At 35.9% G+C, this 14761-nt stretch overlaps 1 protein-coding gene across 7 annotated transcripts in view; it reads right to left on the bottom strand.

Moving 5' to 3' along the window:
• The window catches only part of TNRC6B (trinucleotide repeat containing 6B), an 81261-nt gene that overhangs the window by 65642 nt on the left and 858 nt on the right, over nt 1-14761 (bottom strand). The gene's annotated exons all lie outside the window — the stretch shown is intronic.

Below are 14761 nucleotides of genomic sequence, written 5' to 3'. Positions count from 1 at the left end.
GAATCAGATGCACACCACCATTCATATGATGGAGTGATACTTGTAAAGTGTATAGATGACACTAAAGTGAGCGATTTAATCAACAGATCATGCCTCCCTGTTCTGTGTATTGCACCTTTTCTGTAAAGGCAGACAGGCAGGGATCACGTCTCATTAAAGCCTCAGGGAGGATGAGAGACTGCAGACCCTGCTCAAGAAACTACATAAATCACAAGTGCACGAAGCCCTCTTCTTGACACATTTCTACAGACATTCTGAAGGCCAAAACATAAGACTTAGCAGTCTGTAAAATATAAGTGAATAAATTAAAGGTATAGGGTTTGCTATGAAATTTGATACATTCTCAGTCAAAAAAAAACCCTGACCTCTATTCTAGTGCAGTTTACTCAAAATAGAGAGATAGGCTAATCTTGTTTTCTAGTTTTAAAGCAGTAAGACCTCAGGAGCACTGGAAAAACAACTGTCTGACTCAAGAGAATCTTCAAATGCGTTCAACACACAGATTCCTTGCAGAGCCTGGTACGGAAGCGTTTGTTTGCCAGATGTGTGCTTCTCACCCGTCTCACTGCAACCAGCTGTCCAACCTTTTCATTAGTAATTTTCCATTCAAAAGTGATATCGATAAATTATTCTTCAAAATACCACAACTCAATACTTAATTAGTCATGAGTCATGACATAAAGATGTAAACTGAAATTATTCATTGGCACACAGAATGAAAACTAGAGAATTGTAAAGAAAGTGTGTGTAGGAAACAGGAAAAACAAATACAATTAAACACTGCAAGACATGACTTGTTCTGAAGTATAAGAAACTAATAACCCTTCCTCATGAAGTTACTTAAGCCAAAAAATTCACAGCATCTCCAAACTTGTCAGTTTCTTGAGTTTTGAGGACACAGAGAAGATGTGATCATTTTGATCTGGCATTCAAAGTGATTACCTAAGACCTCAAAATGGCAGAAAGAACAAAATACCCCACCAAGGCATGCAGCATCTACAAACACCAGCTGCGCTCTCCATTACATAGAACATTATTTTTGTCTATCTGCAATTGTGTATTCTTCATTCATATGGAACACCGATCACTGTTCTGAATCAACAGTATCATACCAACCAACATTCTCTGGAATCTAGTGGTTTGCTATACGCCCAAGATACTGTCAAAAACAGGGGGAAGACATGGACAACCAACACATAACAAGTAAGTAAAAGTTGCATTGCTATACAGTTTCCTAAATATCAAAGGCCTAAAATTGCTGCTGTGTTTTTGAAGAACAATTAATTGTAGAATGCTTGATTTGATATTAGCTGTGCACCCTTCTTTCCTTCTGAAGAAAAAATTCTTAAACAATAATTCTAAAGGCCAACATTAAATTTTTAAGCATATGATATCATTGTTTTATGTTTTATGATATGACTATGTACCAAGGAAAATTCCTTCTGTTTTAGGAATATCCTAGGAAAACACATACAATATACTTCAGAAAGCTAATAAAAATCAGTTTCCCTGAGTTCTATCAGTTTTCTTTGCTATGTAGCAAAGAAAAAACCTCACCCCTTTTTTTTTTCATGTCTACAAGCACAATGTATTGGCATATACTGCTTTTACAGAAGTGTAGAAGTGCCTCTGAAAGTTTACAGCATCTCAAACCCTGTAATTTCTAATTTCTTCTCATGTTTTTAATTACTCCATTAACTGATACAATAGAGAAAAACAAGTATTTCTAAGTAAATACCTCAATGATTCTTTTTGTTTGCAGGGTGGGGGTGGTGCTCTTTGGTTTTTAATATTTTTAACTTGGTTTTTGGCAAACTGTGTTTGGAAGGACAGGAGAGAGCTGTCAGTTCTCCCTAGGAAGCATTATCAGAAAGGATATTAAAAGTTCAGTCAAGAGCCTTGTAAGATCACAGAAAACTGCAACTGCCTAATGATAAACACGTTTTTAAAAAGAGACCACTCAGAGAATAAATCAGGTTAAGACCATGGTTAACACTAGAAATACTACTGTTTAGTCACATGTTTCTTCTAGTAATAACTAGAGCCAAAAGTTACTGGCAAGTTAGATGGAGCAAAACCATTGCAAGTAACAGCCACTGCATTACAATAAAAGTACTGTCACCCTAAATCACATGACTTCCCGATTTAAATGGGAAAACACAAGCCTTTGCTAAACACAGTAAGTGCATATTACCTGTAAACTGTGCAGATGACAGACATCCATGTAGTGTTAACTTAGAAAAATCGTAGAAATGTCTCTTCTTCATTCCAAAAGGAATGAAAATGTGGAAAACTGTATTCTGCAGGTCATATAGACTGTTAAACAGGTGTTACTATTTAAAATTAACTACCCACAATAGTTATGAGGTAGAAACAAAAGAAGCTCTAGGAAACAGTCCATTAATAGGCAGAGATGATTACCACCTCTCACGTTCAATAATTTGATAAGCTATTTTTGATTCATCCATTTTTATTGTCCTGATACTGGGCATCATTCCCTAGACGAGTTTTTAAAAAGTTAACTTTATTTCATGCCTTCTGGAAATAAAGCATAGATTAAACCGCCTAGTCTAGACATGAAACCCTTACTAATTGCCAAGTAAACAATCATTTCCTTATTTCTTAAAGACATTAGAAGGTTTAAGTGAAAAGTGTTCACTGTATCCTCAGGCATTTGTCTAAACTAAGGATGGTCTCCCACCAAGGAAAGAATTTTTTAACTATGCTGTTATTTCAGTGGAATTGCTGTCTGCCCAATCTCAGCAGTTACTCATCTGAGAGCTTTTCCTATTTGTATCGAGCACAGAGACAAGATTTTTGAAATCTTGATTGAGGGTTATTATTTCTTGTCTCTTTCCAGGAATGATAATTTACAGCTAAGTGATTAATTTTACTTGCTGCTTATGTCATTCACAGATACAGTACCAGATCAATGTCTAACTTCAATCCCATTTAAGTATCTAATTTTTTAATACAGTAGCATAACTTAGAAATGTAAAAAAAATAGTAAATAAATCAACTTGAGGACTGGATATGTCTCACTTGAAAAAATCTAGTGTCAATTTGTACTCAAGAAGCAAGAAGGAAGTATTTTTAAATTAACTATACATTACTATCAGTGAATAAATTTCTCTTGTAAACTAGGTCAGGTCTATAATATCTATATTCTTCACAACAATATCTACATTCCTTCACAACATGGAAATTCACATCAGAAAGCTGCTCCAACATACAAAAATTCCAAGATGACAGAAGCTTTCAAACCACACAGAACATGGCTATGATTAATCTTTTGGACATCCACTATTCTCCTCTTCTGCTACAGAAGAGCAAAATAAACAGTAGAGCAAGAGGTAAACCAGAAAATCTAAAATGAGGAAACAGCTAAACTGCCACTGAAGCGATTACAAAAGAACACCACCACAAAGGTACACAGAGCATAAAAAGGTTAAGTTGCAAAGGAAAAACTGAGGTGGAAATTAGAGTGATAAGTGAAATCTACCATTTAACACATTTCAAGGCTAAGCTGATTTGTCTTGTTAAATCCCCAACCAAAGTAGTATTTGATACTTTTAGGTACTTCTTGCCTTGTTGCATTATGTAAGATTAACATCTTATTTTTAATGAAAACCACGCATTTCTCATGCTTAGCAATGATGTCAGAAGACACAAAGAAATGTTTCACAGAGTACAATTTTTAAACAGCAGACTTTTTTACTTCTGAGTGGTTAAAAATACTAGCTCTTTTTCAACATCAGCCCTACCAGAGAAACAACTACATCAAAACCAGTTAAGGCATTCAGCATACAGATTCATGTAAGTTCTGCAGGTTTCCAGCAACAAAAATAATTTTTACCTCTGCTAACACTAGATCTGAAGACTCCTATCTTTAACAGCTACTTCTTCTTATCCACCCCAATGAGTATTGTGAATGTGGAACAGAGCAGTTTAATTTTTTTAGACACTACGCAAAACCAGTGTATGATATATGACAGGAACATAAGATACTCACTGTTCCACAAAAAAAACAAAAAAACAACCGAAACAAAATAAACCCCACTTCTATTCAGTTAAACCTTCCCTCTATCCTCTTTAAGAAAAATGACTCTGCATAAAACGGGTCAACTGTTTGCTGCTATATAAAGTTGAAGGTTAAAATGCATAAACTGATGTGGGAGACATTTCCTGCTGAAAGAAAAGCCCTTTGAACACTAGAACCTCAAATCTCATTTGTCAGTTTATGGATGATTCCGTGCATCTGTCTTTCTCTGAAGCCACTGTTATTAAAAAAAATGGTCAATACTACCTAGCAAAAAGGCTAGTATGACCTTATAGTAAAAGTGATACAGAATTCAATCACTCACACAAGCATTTAAAATTCCAAATTTCAGGTGAAGGACCAGGCCTTTAACTTTAATCAAATCCATCTGCTATGCGGAAGTGCCAGCTGGACCTATGGTAGTCAGTATGTGTAATTTACATGTGGCTGACTTAAATGGGGAAGTGTACCAAGAGTCACCAACTTTTTCTTATGCTTTTTCTATAGAGTATTAAAACACCCAAACAAAACACTGGGCACCACTGGAAACAACATCCTTATATCTAACTGGCCTTTGACAAACTTGCTCTTAACTTAACATGCTGTTTTAAAGAGAGGAAGAACAACTTTATTCTGCCACTGATGCTGTCTCTACCAACTGAAAATAGGGGCAACAAGACTCAGAATGAAACAAGCTCAGCTGTGTCTCCCACTTACCACTGCAAGAATCTAATCCATAACACTGTTGCAGGTGGTGACTGGGTAGCAGCTCTACTCTAAATGCATCCACACATCACCATATGGTTACAGAATTTCTGGAAGACCTGCTGGGAAGAACTATACAATTTAATTACAATATATTACCAGCTGTAATAGGTGAACACAGCAAGAACTGCCACAACAATGTCAATCTCTAAAGTGGCCCAGGCTTGCGCAACAAACCTGACAGACATCCAGTTTAAATGTCTTCTGAAGCCACAAGCAAAGGGAATTGGGACTTGTAAACACCCAAACAGCTGAAACCGAAAGGGAAATAGAGAGCATTTTCCATCTGGCTTAGTTAGCAGGGTGTATTAAAAGCAGAGAGCAAATATAAAAGCAGGCTACCGTAATTCCCAAATTATTCTAATTTTCCTTAACTGCCAATGAAAAGTTTTAGATGCAGCCTCAAAATGCACGCTAGTAACAATTCTTTCCCAACAGTGAGATAGAGCCACAGTGCACACACCAGGAGACACTGTGGCACTACTGCAGAGTGGGGGAGATGAGAAAGGAGGGCTTAAGTGCTTCAATGCTTCTGAAGTGAAATATTTTATTGTTAAATTTTCAATAGCTGGATTTCTTTCTGGAACCATTCAACAATTTTGTTTTCAACAAAATGACAATTTTTTCCTAGTAAAACATTTAGGTGGTTTTTTGTTTGGGTTTTTTTTCCAGTTTGTTTTCTCTAGCTAGGTTCCACATTAGTAATTTAGGAAAACATCCTTACTATAAATTTGCATAGGGCCTCACTTAGCAAGAAATGGTACACAGATAAAGCAAATGTACCTGAGAAAAAAACACTCCAAACTCTACTTGTTTGCTCGAGCTAGGTAAAATGTTATTAGTTCAAAAAAAATAAAGTCTTTTGTACTGTGAAAATGGATTTACTAATCCCTGCCAAGACTTTTAACAGTACAGAAAAATAACTTGTAATTGTGATGTTGATTCTGTAATATTATTTTAGCTCAAAACCTCTTCAAATAACCAAAACTGTACACACATGCAAGAAAAGGTACTCAAAGATAAGCTTTTACTTCAGGAAGGAAGAAGATACCAGTTTGCAAACTTACAGCAGTTTCTCTCTTCTTTCATACTGCACTAAAGGATAACAATGTTTTAAGTCTCATTAAAAACCTCACAAATGTTAAATACAGAATGTGAATTTCAGTTTAATAAACAGTTACTTCAGGAAGATTACCGCTGACCTAGGTAATTCACTTCTACAGTAAAACGTCCAAAAAAAATCATGTACCTTTCAGGGAAATTTTTTTTGTAATGGTAGTATTTCTCAAGGTAGTGTGCAGAGCAGCTTTTAAGCCCTGAATTCCTTTATTGTCAGCAAAAGCCCTTAGTCTGACCTCAAGGCACTGCACTGTGATTTGTTACAATTTATGACCCAGCTACATTCACTTATCAAGGAGTATGGTTGAAATCCACAACTGCTGAAAGTGAGTTTTAACACACAACAGAACTTTTAGTGTTTGAAATTTTGATAAAGGTGAAATACAAATTCCATCTTTTTACCCACATTATAATTTTAGTTAAATAAGCTTTGTTCCCATACAAGAAAAAGAAAGCATTATTCTATTCACAATTCAGTACAGTTATGTACAACTGGCTTCAGCCCCAGGCCACAAGCCAGGAACTTCTGAGTTCAAGTCTGGCTCTGCCACTGACTTTCTGTGTGGCCTTCAGAGATCCTCTAATTTTTCTGCTGCTCATTTTCAACCGTACACTGACCTTACAGAATGGCACTTGCTTTGTTTGTGCAGGCTCTTCCTAAACAAAAAACCCAAAATTGACTTTGAGAGCAATTTTTGCTATGGCTTTAATCCCTAAGGCCCACTAACACATCTCCATGTGTCAGCTGATACCTTGCAGTTTTTAACTGCATTAACTGCCAACATGCACATTACATATATGCATACACAAACATACATGATAGTACATCTTTTGATATTTGTGTAGGTTGAAAAACAGACAATTATTTCAAAGTTTGTTAAAAACAGTATGAAAAAATTAAAATCAAGTCTGCTGTATTTAATACAATGCAGAATGAGCTACAACCTTGTTCTTATTAGCCCCCTGGGCCCGTGATGAAGTCTGTTTTTAACAGCTTAACATTAAACACACAGGGCATGCAATGCTCAAACTAAAGCAATTACAAAACTTAATATTTTAGAATATTACTTTAACAATAGAAAAATGGCCTAGGAATGTAAAGGGGAAGAAGGACTTAAGCTTAATCAAGTTAACTAGCATTAACTGAAACATCATTTAAAAGACAAGTTTTCTTAAGATCAAGGGAAGTTACGTGAACTTAAGCTGATCATATACTTGCAATTCTATTGTGGAAGAGTTTACCTCACATTATCTAGACTGAAGCAGAATGTAATGGAGACTGACACTAGCTAACCTCAGTTTTTCCTGAAAACCAAAGATGCAACCACACAAATACAGCTCATCACCTTTAAAAAAGTATACACTGCCTTTAAATCCACCTTGGATAAAACCTTGTCCTCAAAACCTCATCGAGACAGGCTGACTTTCCAAAAATTAACCTGTTCAGTTATTAATGACCTAACCACAGAGAGCTAGCTTAAAGAACTAAGCAACTGTAGCTTTCTGGTATGTTAAACTGACAATGCAAATCCTAGATTCTCAAAAATTTAGCCTTCACCTGCTTTTGGTTTTTTCACCTTGTTTTACCTGCAATCTGGTAAGAACACACTTCCTACAGTTTTTCTGTATCAGGACATAGAATGTATTTGTAGAAAGTGGTAAACATAAAGCAAAACTGTCTCCCAATTAACACCAGAGCAAAGTAAATTAATCCAGAATAACGTGTTGTGATAAAAACAGTCACTCAAGGACTTAATCAGAAACAGCCATTCCAGAATAGCTACCATGCAAAGGTAAGGTGGTTAAATGTTAATTCAGATAGATTTTGCACAAGGAAGACTAAGCAGGTTCAAAATGCTGATAACTAACTACTTGCATGTAAGACAAAGGTTCTCCCATCCCAGGTCATTTACTAAAAGTTTCCAGTGTAATTCAGTGGTTTTCAAAATAAGTTTGCTGATTAAATCCTAGAAAGTTAGAGAAATACCATCATGAAGAAGTACATCTAAACAACTTATTATAAAGATTAAATCGTTACCTAGATGAGATTTTGCTTATAGTTTCCTACACCACACTACCATCAGTGTGTTTCCATCAGATGAAGTAGTCATGAATACTACAGCAAGGCCAGTAAGCAAGTTAGCAAACATTCCTGCCAGGGTAATCTAGATCTGTTCTGAATAGGATTACAGGATATGAGTAAAGACAAAATAATACAGAAGTAACCCTAATGCCTTGTCCACTTTCTCTCTCTTGGTATTGTTTGGTCTGGTTGAGATGTATCAAACAGATAATCCGAACAGTACCTGCAACGGACATAAAATTTATGTGACTAACACAGGGCTATTTATTTAAAATTCCCATTAATATTGCTACAACTGACTTCTACAGCACCAGCTGGAGCATTTTTTTCTACACTAGGTTCAAAAAAGCTTTTGGGGTTTTACTTCAGGTTAACAAAGTAATTTTACAGACAATTTTAACACTTAGATTCCAATGAGTGCACATGAACTTTTAAGGACATCCACAAAGAAAAATAGAGCTACATATAGAATGACATACATATAACCTAAATAGGATATCCTCCATTTCCATGTGCTGTGTATTTTTTTAACTGTTTTTAAGTTTGTTTGGGGTTTTTTTAGTTTGTTTGGTGGTTTGGGGTTTTTTTTAGTATTTAACACAGAAGTTCCCTTGAATAAAATAGCAGGGTAGTAACATTAGTAGTACCCCAGTAAAGCCTAACAGAATAGGGAAGGTTTATTTATATAGTCTTACTTAGAATACAGAAGAATACATTTTTAAAAATCCACATGGGGATCAAGTTATTTAATTACTATTTCCTGATTTGCAGGACTACCAGTTTTTGATGCATGTGTGTATAAGCTAGGAAAGGATGTTAGGTAAGCTTTGGTTCCTTCTGCCTTCCCCTCCTCTGCATACAGAAGGTATCCATGTTCATTTTTATTGTTCTCAAACTCTCTCCAGTAAGAGGCAAAACAGTATGGAAAAAAATCCAGAAAGAGTTACCAGATTAGAATTTCCAAGTATTAAAATACCAAAATTCACTTATATGTTGTGATCAAATCATCCTCCCTATGAATTGTTCAGCAAAAGGCTGAACATAAACACACTATATATTTAGCTGGCAAGTGATGTATCAGAATTTAACAGTCTCACTTTAGTTGATGAAGGTCTCAGTAGCAGACACCCTTTTGCCAAAGAAAGCTGTTTTGTAGACAAGTATATCTAGAGTATCAACACAGAATTAGAACCATGTGCTTTTATTAGACCCTGGATCTCACATGATTGCCTAACTGAAATTATATACAATTAAAAATATAAATGCTAATACAGAGGCTGCAACAAGAACAAGAATGCTGCTACATTAGGACTCCAATATTAAAGTTGCAACGTCTTTTACCACAAGCAGTAAAATTTAAACCGGGGAAAAAAGTGGAAGAAACAAGCCTTCCTTAAAGTAAGTCTTCCATAAGTGACACATGACATTGCATCCTGGAGAACTGGATGGCTCAGGTGTAACCAAGTTCACAAATGTAGACTAAGCCATGATGACAACACATCTGTGTATATCTGCCACAGAGCAAACGTAAAATGGAACAATTAAGCTCAACTCTAATTAATGGTTAAGTGGCATTAACAGTATATATATTTAACCTTTCCTGTTTTCATATAGGTCAACTAAACCAAAAAGCTCAACAAAGGCATGGTGAGTACATGCTTAAAAAAAAAGAATTCTGGTAGTCTCAACTGCAGTTGAAGTTTCACATGTTCTCATGTACATGGAGGTTGTGACCAATATAATTATAGACGGATGGTAGCTTATGATTGTGCTGTTTAACAAATGCTGTGCTTAAGAAAAAAAAATATTAATACCACCAGAAGTAACTTTTCCATTCTTTTATTTTTCAAAAAAAAAATACTTCTCTGACTCAGAAATTAAGACAATGTTCTGCTCAAGTTCATACCACTTTTTGGGTTTAGCTGCTATACCCATATCTTCACTTCAGGAAGCCCTAACTGCATCTACTAAGAACACCAGGAAAGATAAGCACTCTCCCCTTATTTCATAATTTAAACATGCACAACTGGGTTTTGTTTACTCTTAAGGAACTAGAAGAATGGCCACCTTAATTTAAAAATATTTGTGCCTTTCTGCTTTTCAGCTGCTGAAGTAACTATCCTGTTCAAAGCACACTCAACTATGATGGAGCTCAAGTGTCAAAATAATGCTATTCTGACACAAATTAAACAACTGCTTATTCATTTGCAGAGAATGCATGTATCTATAAAAATAAATATAAAAGAGCTGAAGTGTTTTTTTGCTAGACTACCTCCTATTATGTTTCACTGCTCTTACCTGAGCTACCTCAAAATTTGTCAACCTCCCCTACTGATGAAAACACTCTGAAGTTAAGGCCTCAGAAGTACTACCCTAAAAAGAGAATCACTCCCCTGCTGGCATGAAATTAAATGCAGTTATATCTTGATGCTTTGATTCAGTTTTGTTGTTGTAGAAAATTCCAATTTTGCTTCTAGAAATCTCAATTTAACGTAAATTTGTATTAATAAATTAGCTCTGTACTTTTAAGCATTTTCCCAACTATCAATATTGAAGTACTTTTAGATCATTTTCTCTGCTTAACATATACAAGCATCCATTTAATTAAGTTCAGACACAAATATACTTACTACATGTGGTTTTTAACAAGACTCCCCCCTCCAGGTGTATTAGCACATATTTTTCCATGCTGTTTAACCCTTGGTTTGATTTGTTCTGCCTTTAAAGATCATCTCATGTTTTATTAATGTATCTTCTCTTAGGTACCCAAAAAACCTCCATGGTTCATATCTTGTTTTTTGTTTTCCCACATGACTAAACAGGCTAATTAAAAGCACTCCTGGAAGTACAATATCTTGAAAGAGAATCAAGGTTTGTCTTTCAATTTGCCGATACTATAATATCCAAATATCACATCAACCAGTTCTTAAAATGTGACCTTTCAGAAATTATTGTAAATATGTAATTCTAGTAGCACCAAAGCATTTCAGCCCTGAACTATAATGGCAGCATACTGTATACAGACAGGAAAATAACGGTTGAAATTACAACATCCATAAAGCCTTCAGAACTCCTTTCAGGAGTGTGTTGATGGCACTGTATAAAAAAAAAAAATTAAAAATCAGGGTTTGCCTATATTCATGCTGCTCCCAAGCTATATGGTCCTCTACCAAAAAAAAAAAAAAACAAAAAAAAACAAACAAACAAAAAAAACCAAAAAACTGTTGCCTTCTTAGGTTAAAAGCCTATGTATAAATGAGAAAAAGAATTTAAGCACGTGAATTTAAGCAGAAGAATTTAAGCACATAAGTGCTAGATGTACAGCTCTAGACCTGGAATTCACCACAAATACAGAAAGGCACCACACCCTTCAAAACAATTATGGCACCATCACTAAAACAAAATACATTTTCAGTATATACTATTTTTTATCTCCATGATGTCTCTGCATTTGCCCTCAATGCTGAAATGGCCAGAAAGTGTTATCTTGACACCCAACTTCAGATATCTGACCAATCTTTGAAATCATACCAACTAAATACCAGTATTATATTAGCAACTAGAGCTGCTGTTTCTTGAAATAAATACTAAACTTGTCTTGCTTTGAGAAGCAATAAACCTCTGTACTCACCTAGACTGAAGTCTACATGTTTATCAAATTAATTCTGCAGCAATAATTACAGCTAAATATTTAAAGTTGAGCCACTTAAAATCTAACCAGCTTCCTCAGCAGGATTCTTCTAAGTGAAAAGACATCCTACTTTCACACTGACATTACACACCACCCTTTACAAGACTTTCAGGAAGATTTCAAAACTGGAACTCAGATAACCCAGACCCGATCCCCCTGACAGGACATGAAGTATATAGCTTTTTAGAGCTAAATAGCCTATGCATCTTTTTCCTGTTTAGAGCTATTTAAATAGAAACCCAATACTTAAGCTGAAACAGCTCTTAGAAAGGAGGGAGGTTTCTTCATGATCAATTAAAGCAAAACACCCTCAAGCTTTTCAGTTATGAAACAAGTGCCAGTTGAAGAGAATATCAAATGTGCAGATTCTAACAAACGTTGTTCAAAATAAACCGTAAATTAAATTTTTCACCTTTCACCCTGGTCACCAAAAGGAAAGTAGATCCATAATGACCAGAATTAAAGACTTCTGCTTCAAGGTGCAAGCTGCAACAAGTTTTTGCTAAGGTACTAGGAAAGGTACTGATAAAAATTATCTTCCAACAATGCACTAATTCTATGGATTTTTCTTCTTTTATAGATTTGGATGCTTTCTCCTCTACTCAGCCATTTATTAATAAGAAATAAAGGTCTTGAAAGCTTAGGTTTAGCTGAAACCAGCCAGCAAACACCGTATGATTTTATGAAGTTTTTCTTTTCCTTCCCAGCAGGAGAGAAAGAGGCCAAAAAAAGCTGCTGAAACTAAGAATACTGATTTTTCAGACACTTGTTTTCCCTGAATTTTTTTCCCCACTAGAACTGCGGGCTCCTGTATATTGAAGCTCAATGCTAATAAGTCTTTTCTTGTCAATTATTTCTCAAGAATCTCTTAGATGTAGTGCAAAAAAACCTCCAGGGGCTCTGCTGACTCAAACTTCACTGCAGTTTTCAACCTACTAAAATAGTCTGCTTTGGAAAGGGACTGATTCCTGTAGATACCAATAACAATTGACATACAAATGCAAATAGAAAAATGAAAAAGAGCTCCCGAACCCAGTGTCATCACTATAAACCGAACAAAGCAAAAAAAGCTCCCTCGCCTGAACACTTCTGCAAGCTTCAAATTTATCTAGAAATCACAACTCGCGTCAAGTCTCAAAACGATTTTAAGTGTTTTGTTCCCTCTGTGCTGCAGGAACATACTGAATGCAAACAGTACTGAGAATTGTCCAGGGTTTTAGGGTTTTAAAATCCTATGGGGATTTTAAAATCCTATGATTTCACAGGCTGCAGAGTCCTCCACACACCCTGCACTAAGATTTGATGGGTCAAAGACATATTTATATGAGGAATTATTTTAATTGGTCCTTCCTATTCACAGTGTACTGTCCTGCAAAGCTACTTAAGTGTCTGACAGACTCTGTACTGGAATCATTTCTATTATTCTCAATAGCTGCTTTTCTTCTGATCCATGACAGCTTCTATAGCTATGAGCAGTTAGAATTATAAAATATCCTGTATTCCATCTTCCTAACAATCAAGCTATATTAACATTTATACATATATGTATATATATACACGTAACATATACAGTAACACATGAAGGCAAAAATACATACAGGAAAGGCAGGCACTTTTCTCAAGCACAGACTCTGGGAAGGCTACATCTTACAATGTCCCCAACTCGGGACAAAATTTACGTTTTTGTTACTTCCTCAGTTCAGCCATCCTGTGCTACAGCAATTATGATATAAACTACATAACTGATGTTTGGTCCAGTAAGTACCAAATCTGAGAACACTACTACTCTACACTACGTTTGAAAACAGCTATAATAGCTAACTAAGTTTGTCAATCAACAGGTATATGGCTATATTCTGGCTACTTCAGGATCTCCACTAAGCCCAAGAAGGCTTTGACTAACAAAAGCCATCAGGGTGCATCAGGTCAAAGACACAGAACATTTTTGTAATATTCCCCCACACGGATACATGTCAGTAACATGCGGGTGGAATCTAGTAAGTTCATTAACCCTGAACAGGGAGGATGCATTCATACACAAACAGGGTTATCCATTACTACTAAACTTTGTAAGACCAAAATTATCAGCACAATACATTGTATCAAAGTTGAGTAGTTTTTTTATTGGTTTGCTCTAATTTAAAATAACACTTTTAATTTCCAAGAGAAACTTAATACACTACAGAATTATTGCAAATATTTGCTAGCCAGTAGAAAAAAAAAGCCCAGATATATACTACAAGAGTATAATGAGGACAGACAGATACATTTACAGTAAACATACACAAGTCTGTCCCCTCCATTTGTATTTAACTGTATGGATGTAAGACCACAAAGAAATATAAAATATGACCCACCTTGTAGATTTACAAATTTGACCTGCTAACCATAATCAATGCACACATACACTGCAATCTGAAAGCACGTTCACCGATTATTTGTGTAATTATCTGCTGCTTAAATATCCAGCTACAAAAAAAATCACAGTACAAGGCCTATGAGGAAGGGGTGAAGAATAATGTATACCACCAGAGAAATTTTTTCATTTAACCTCACAAAAAGAAGCATTACATCACACTCTTACAATGCAGGAGGAGGTGCCTATTCTCAGATAGCAAGTTTCAGCTATTTCCCTTTAATTTTCTGCTTGGTTCTGGAGGAACATGCAAAAATAACTTGGATTTAAGTTTTAGTAACATAGGAGACGGGGGAAAAAAAAGCGAGAAAACACAGCTTTTTAGCTACATTTACTATAAAACGAGTATTCGTCTGCATGGTGAAGAATACGGAGCAGAAGTCTACAAAACATCACGGTAGCACCCAGCATCTTGCATTTGCAAGCGTGCATTCCTAAATATCTGCCCCGCATTTTAACAGTCGCCAGACCCGTTAAGCCAGAGAGGGTCCCCTTACTGCTGGACAACTGGGCACAGCAAGACCATTTTAAAGCCGGCACTCCCTAGCACGCCCGGCTCGCTTTAACTCCCGGTGCCATGTTTATGGGGCAGGAGCATTCGGTCCCAGCGACGGCCGAAACGGCGGATCCGGCCGCCACAGGCTGTCA

The sequence above is a fragment of the Athene cunicularia genome, assembly GCF_003259725.1.
Source record: "Athene cunicularia isolate RWA chromosome 1 unlocalized genomic scaffold, athCun1 chr1_part2, whole genome shotgun sequence".
NCBI classification, from domain to species: domain Eukaryota; kingdom Metazoa; phylum Chordata; class Aves; order Strigiformes; family Strigidae; genus Athene; species Athene cunicularia.
This window is presented reverse-complemented; position numbering and strand designations above follow the sequence as displayed.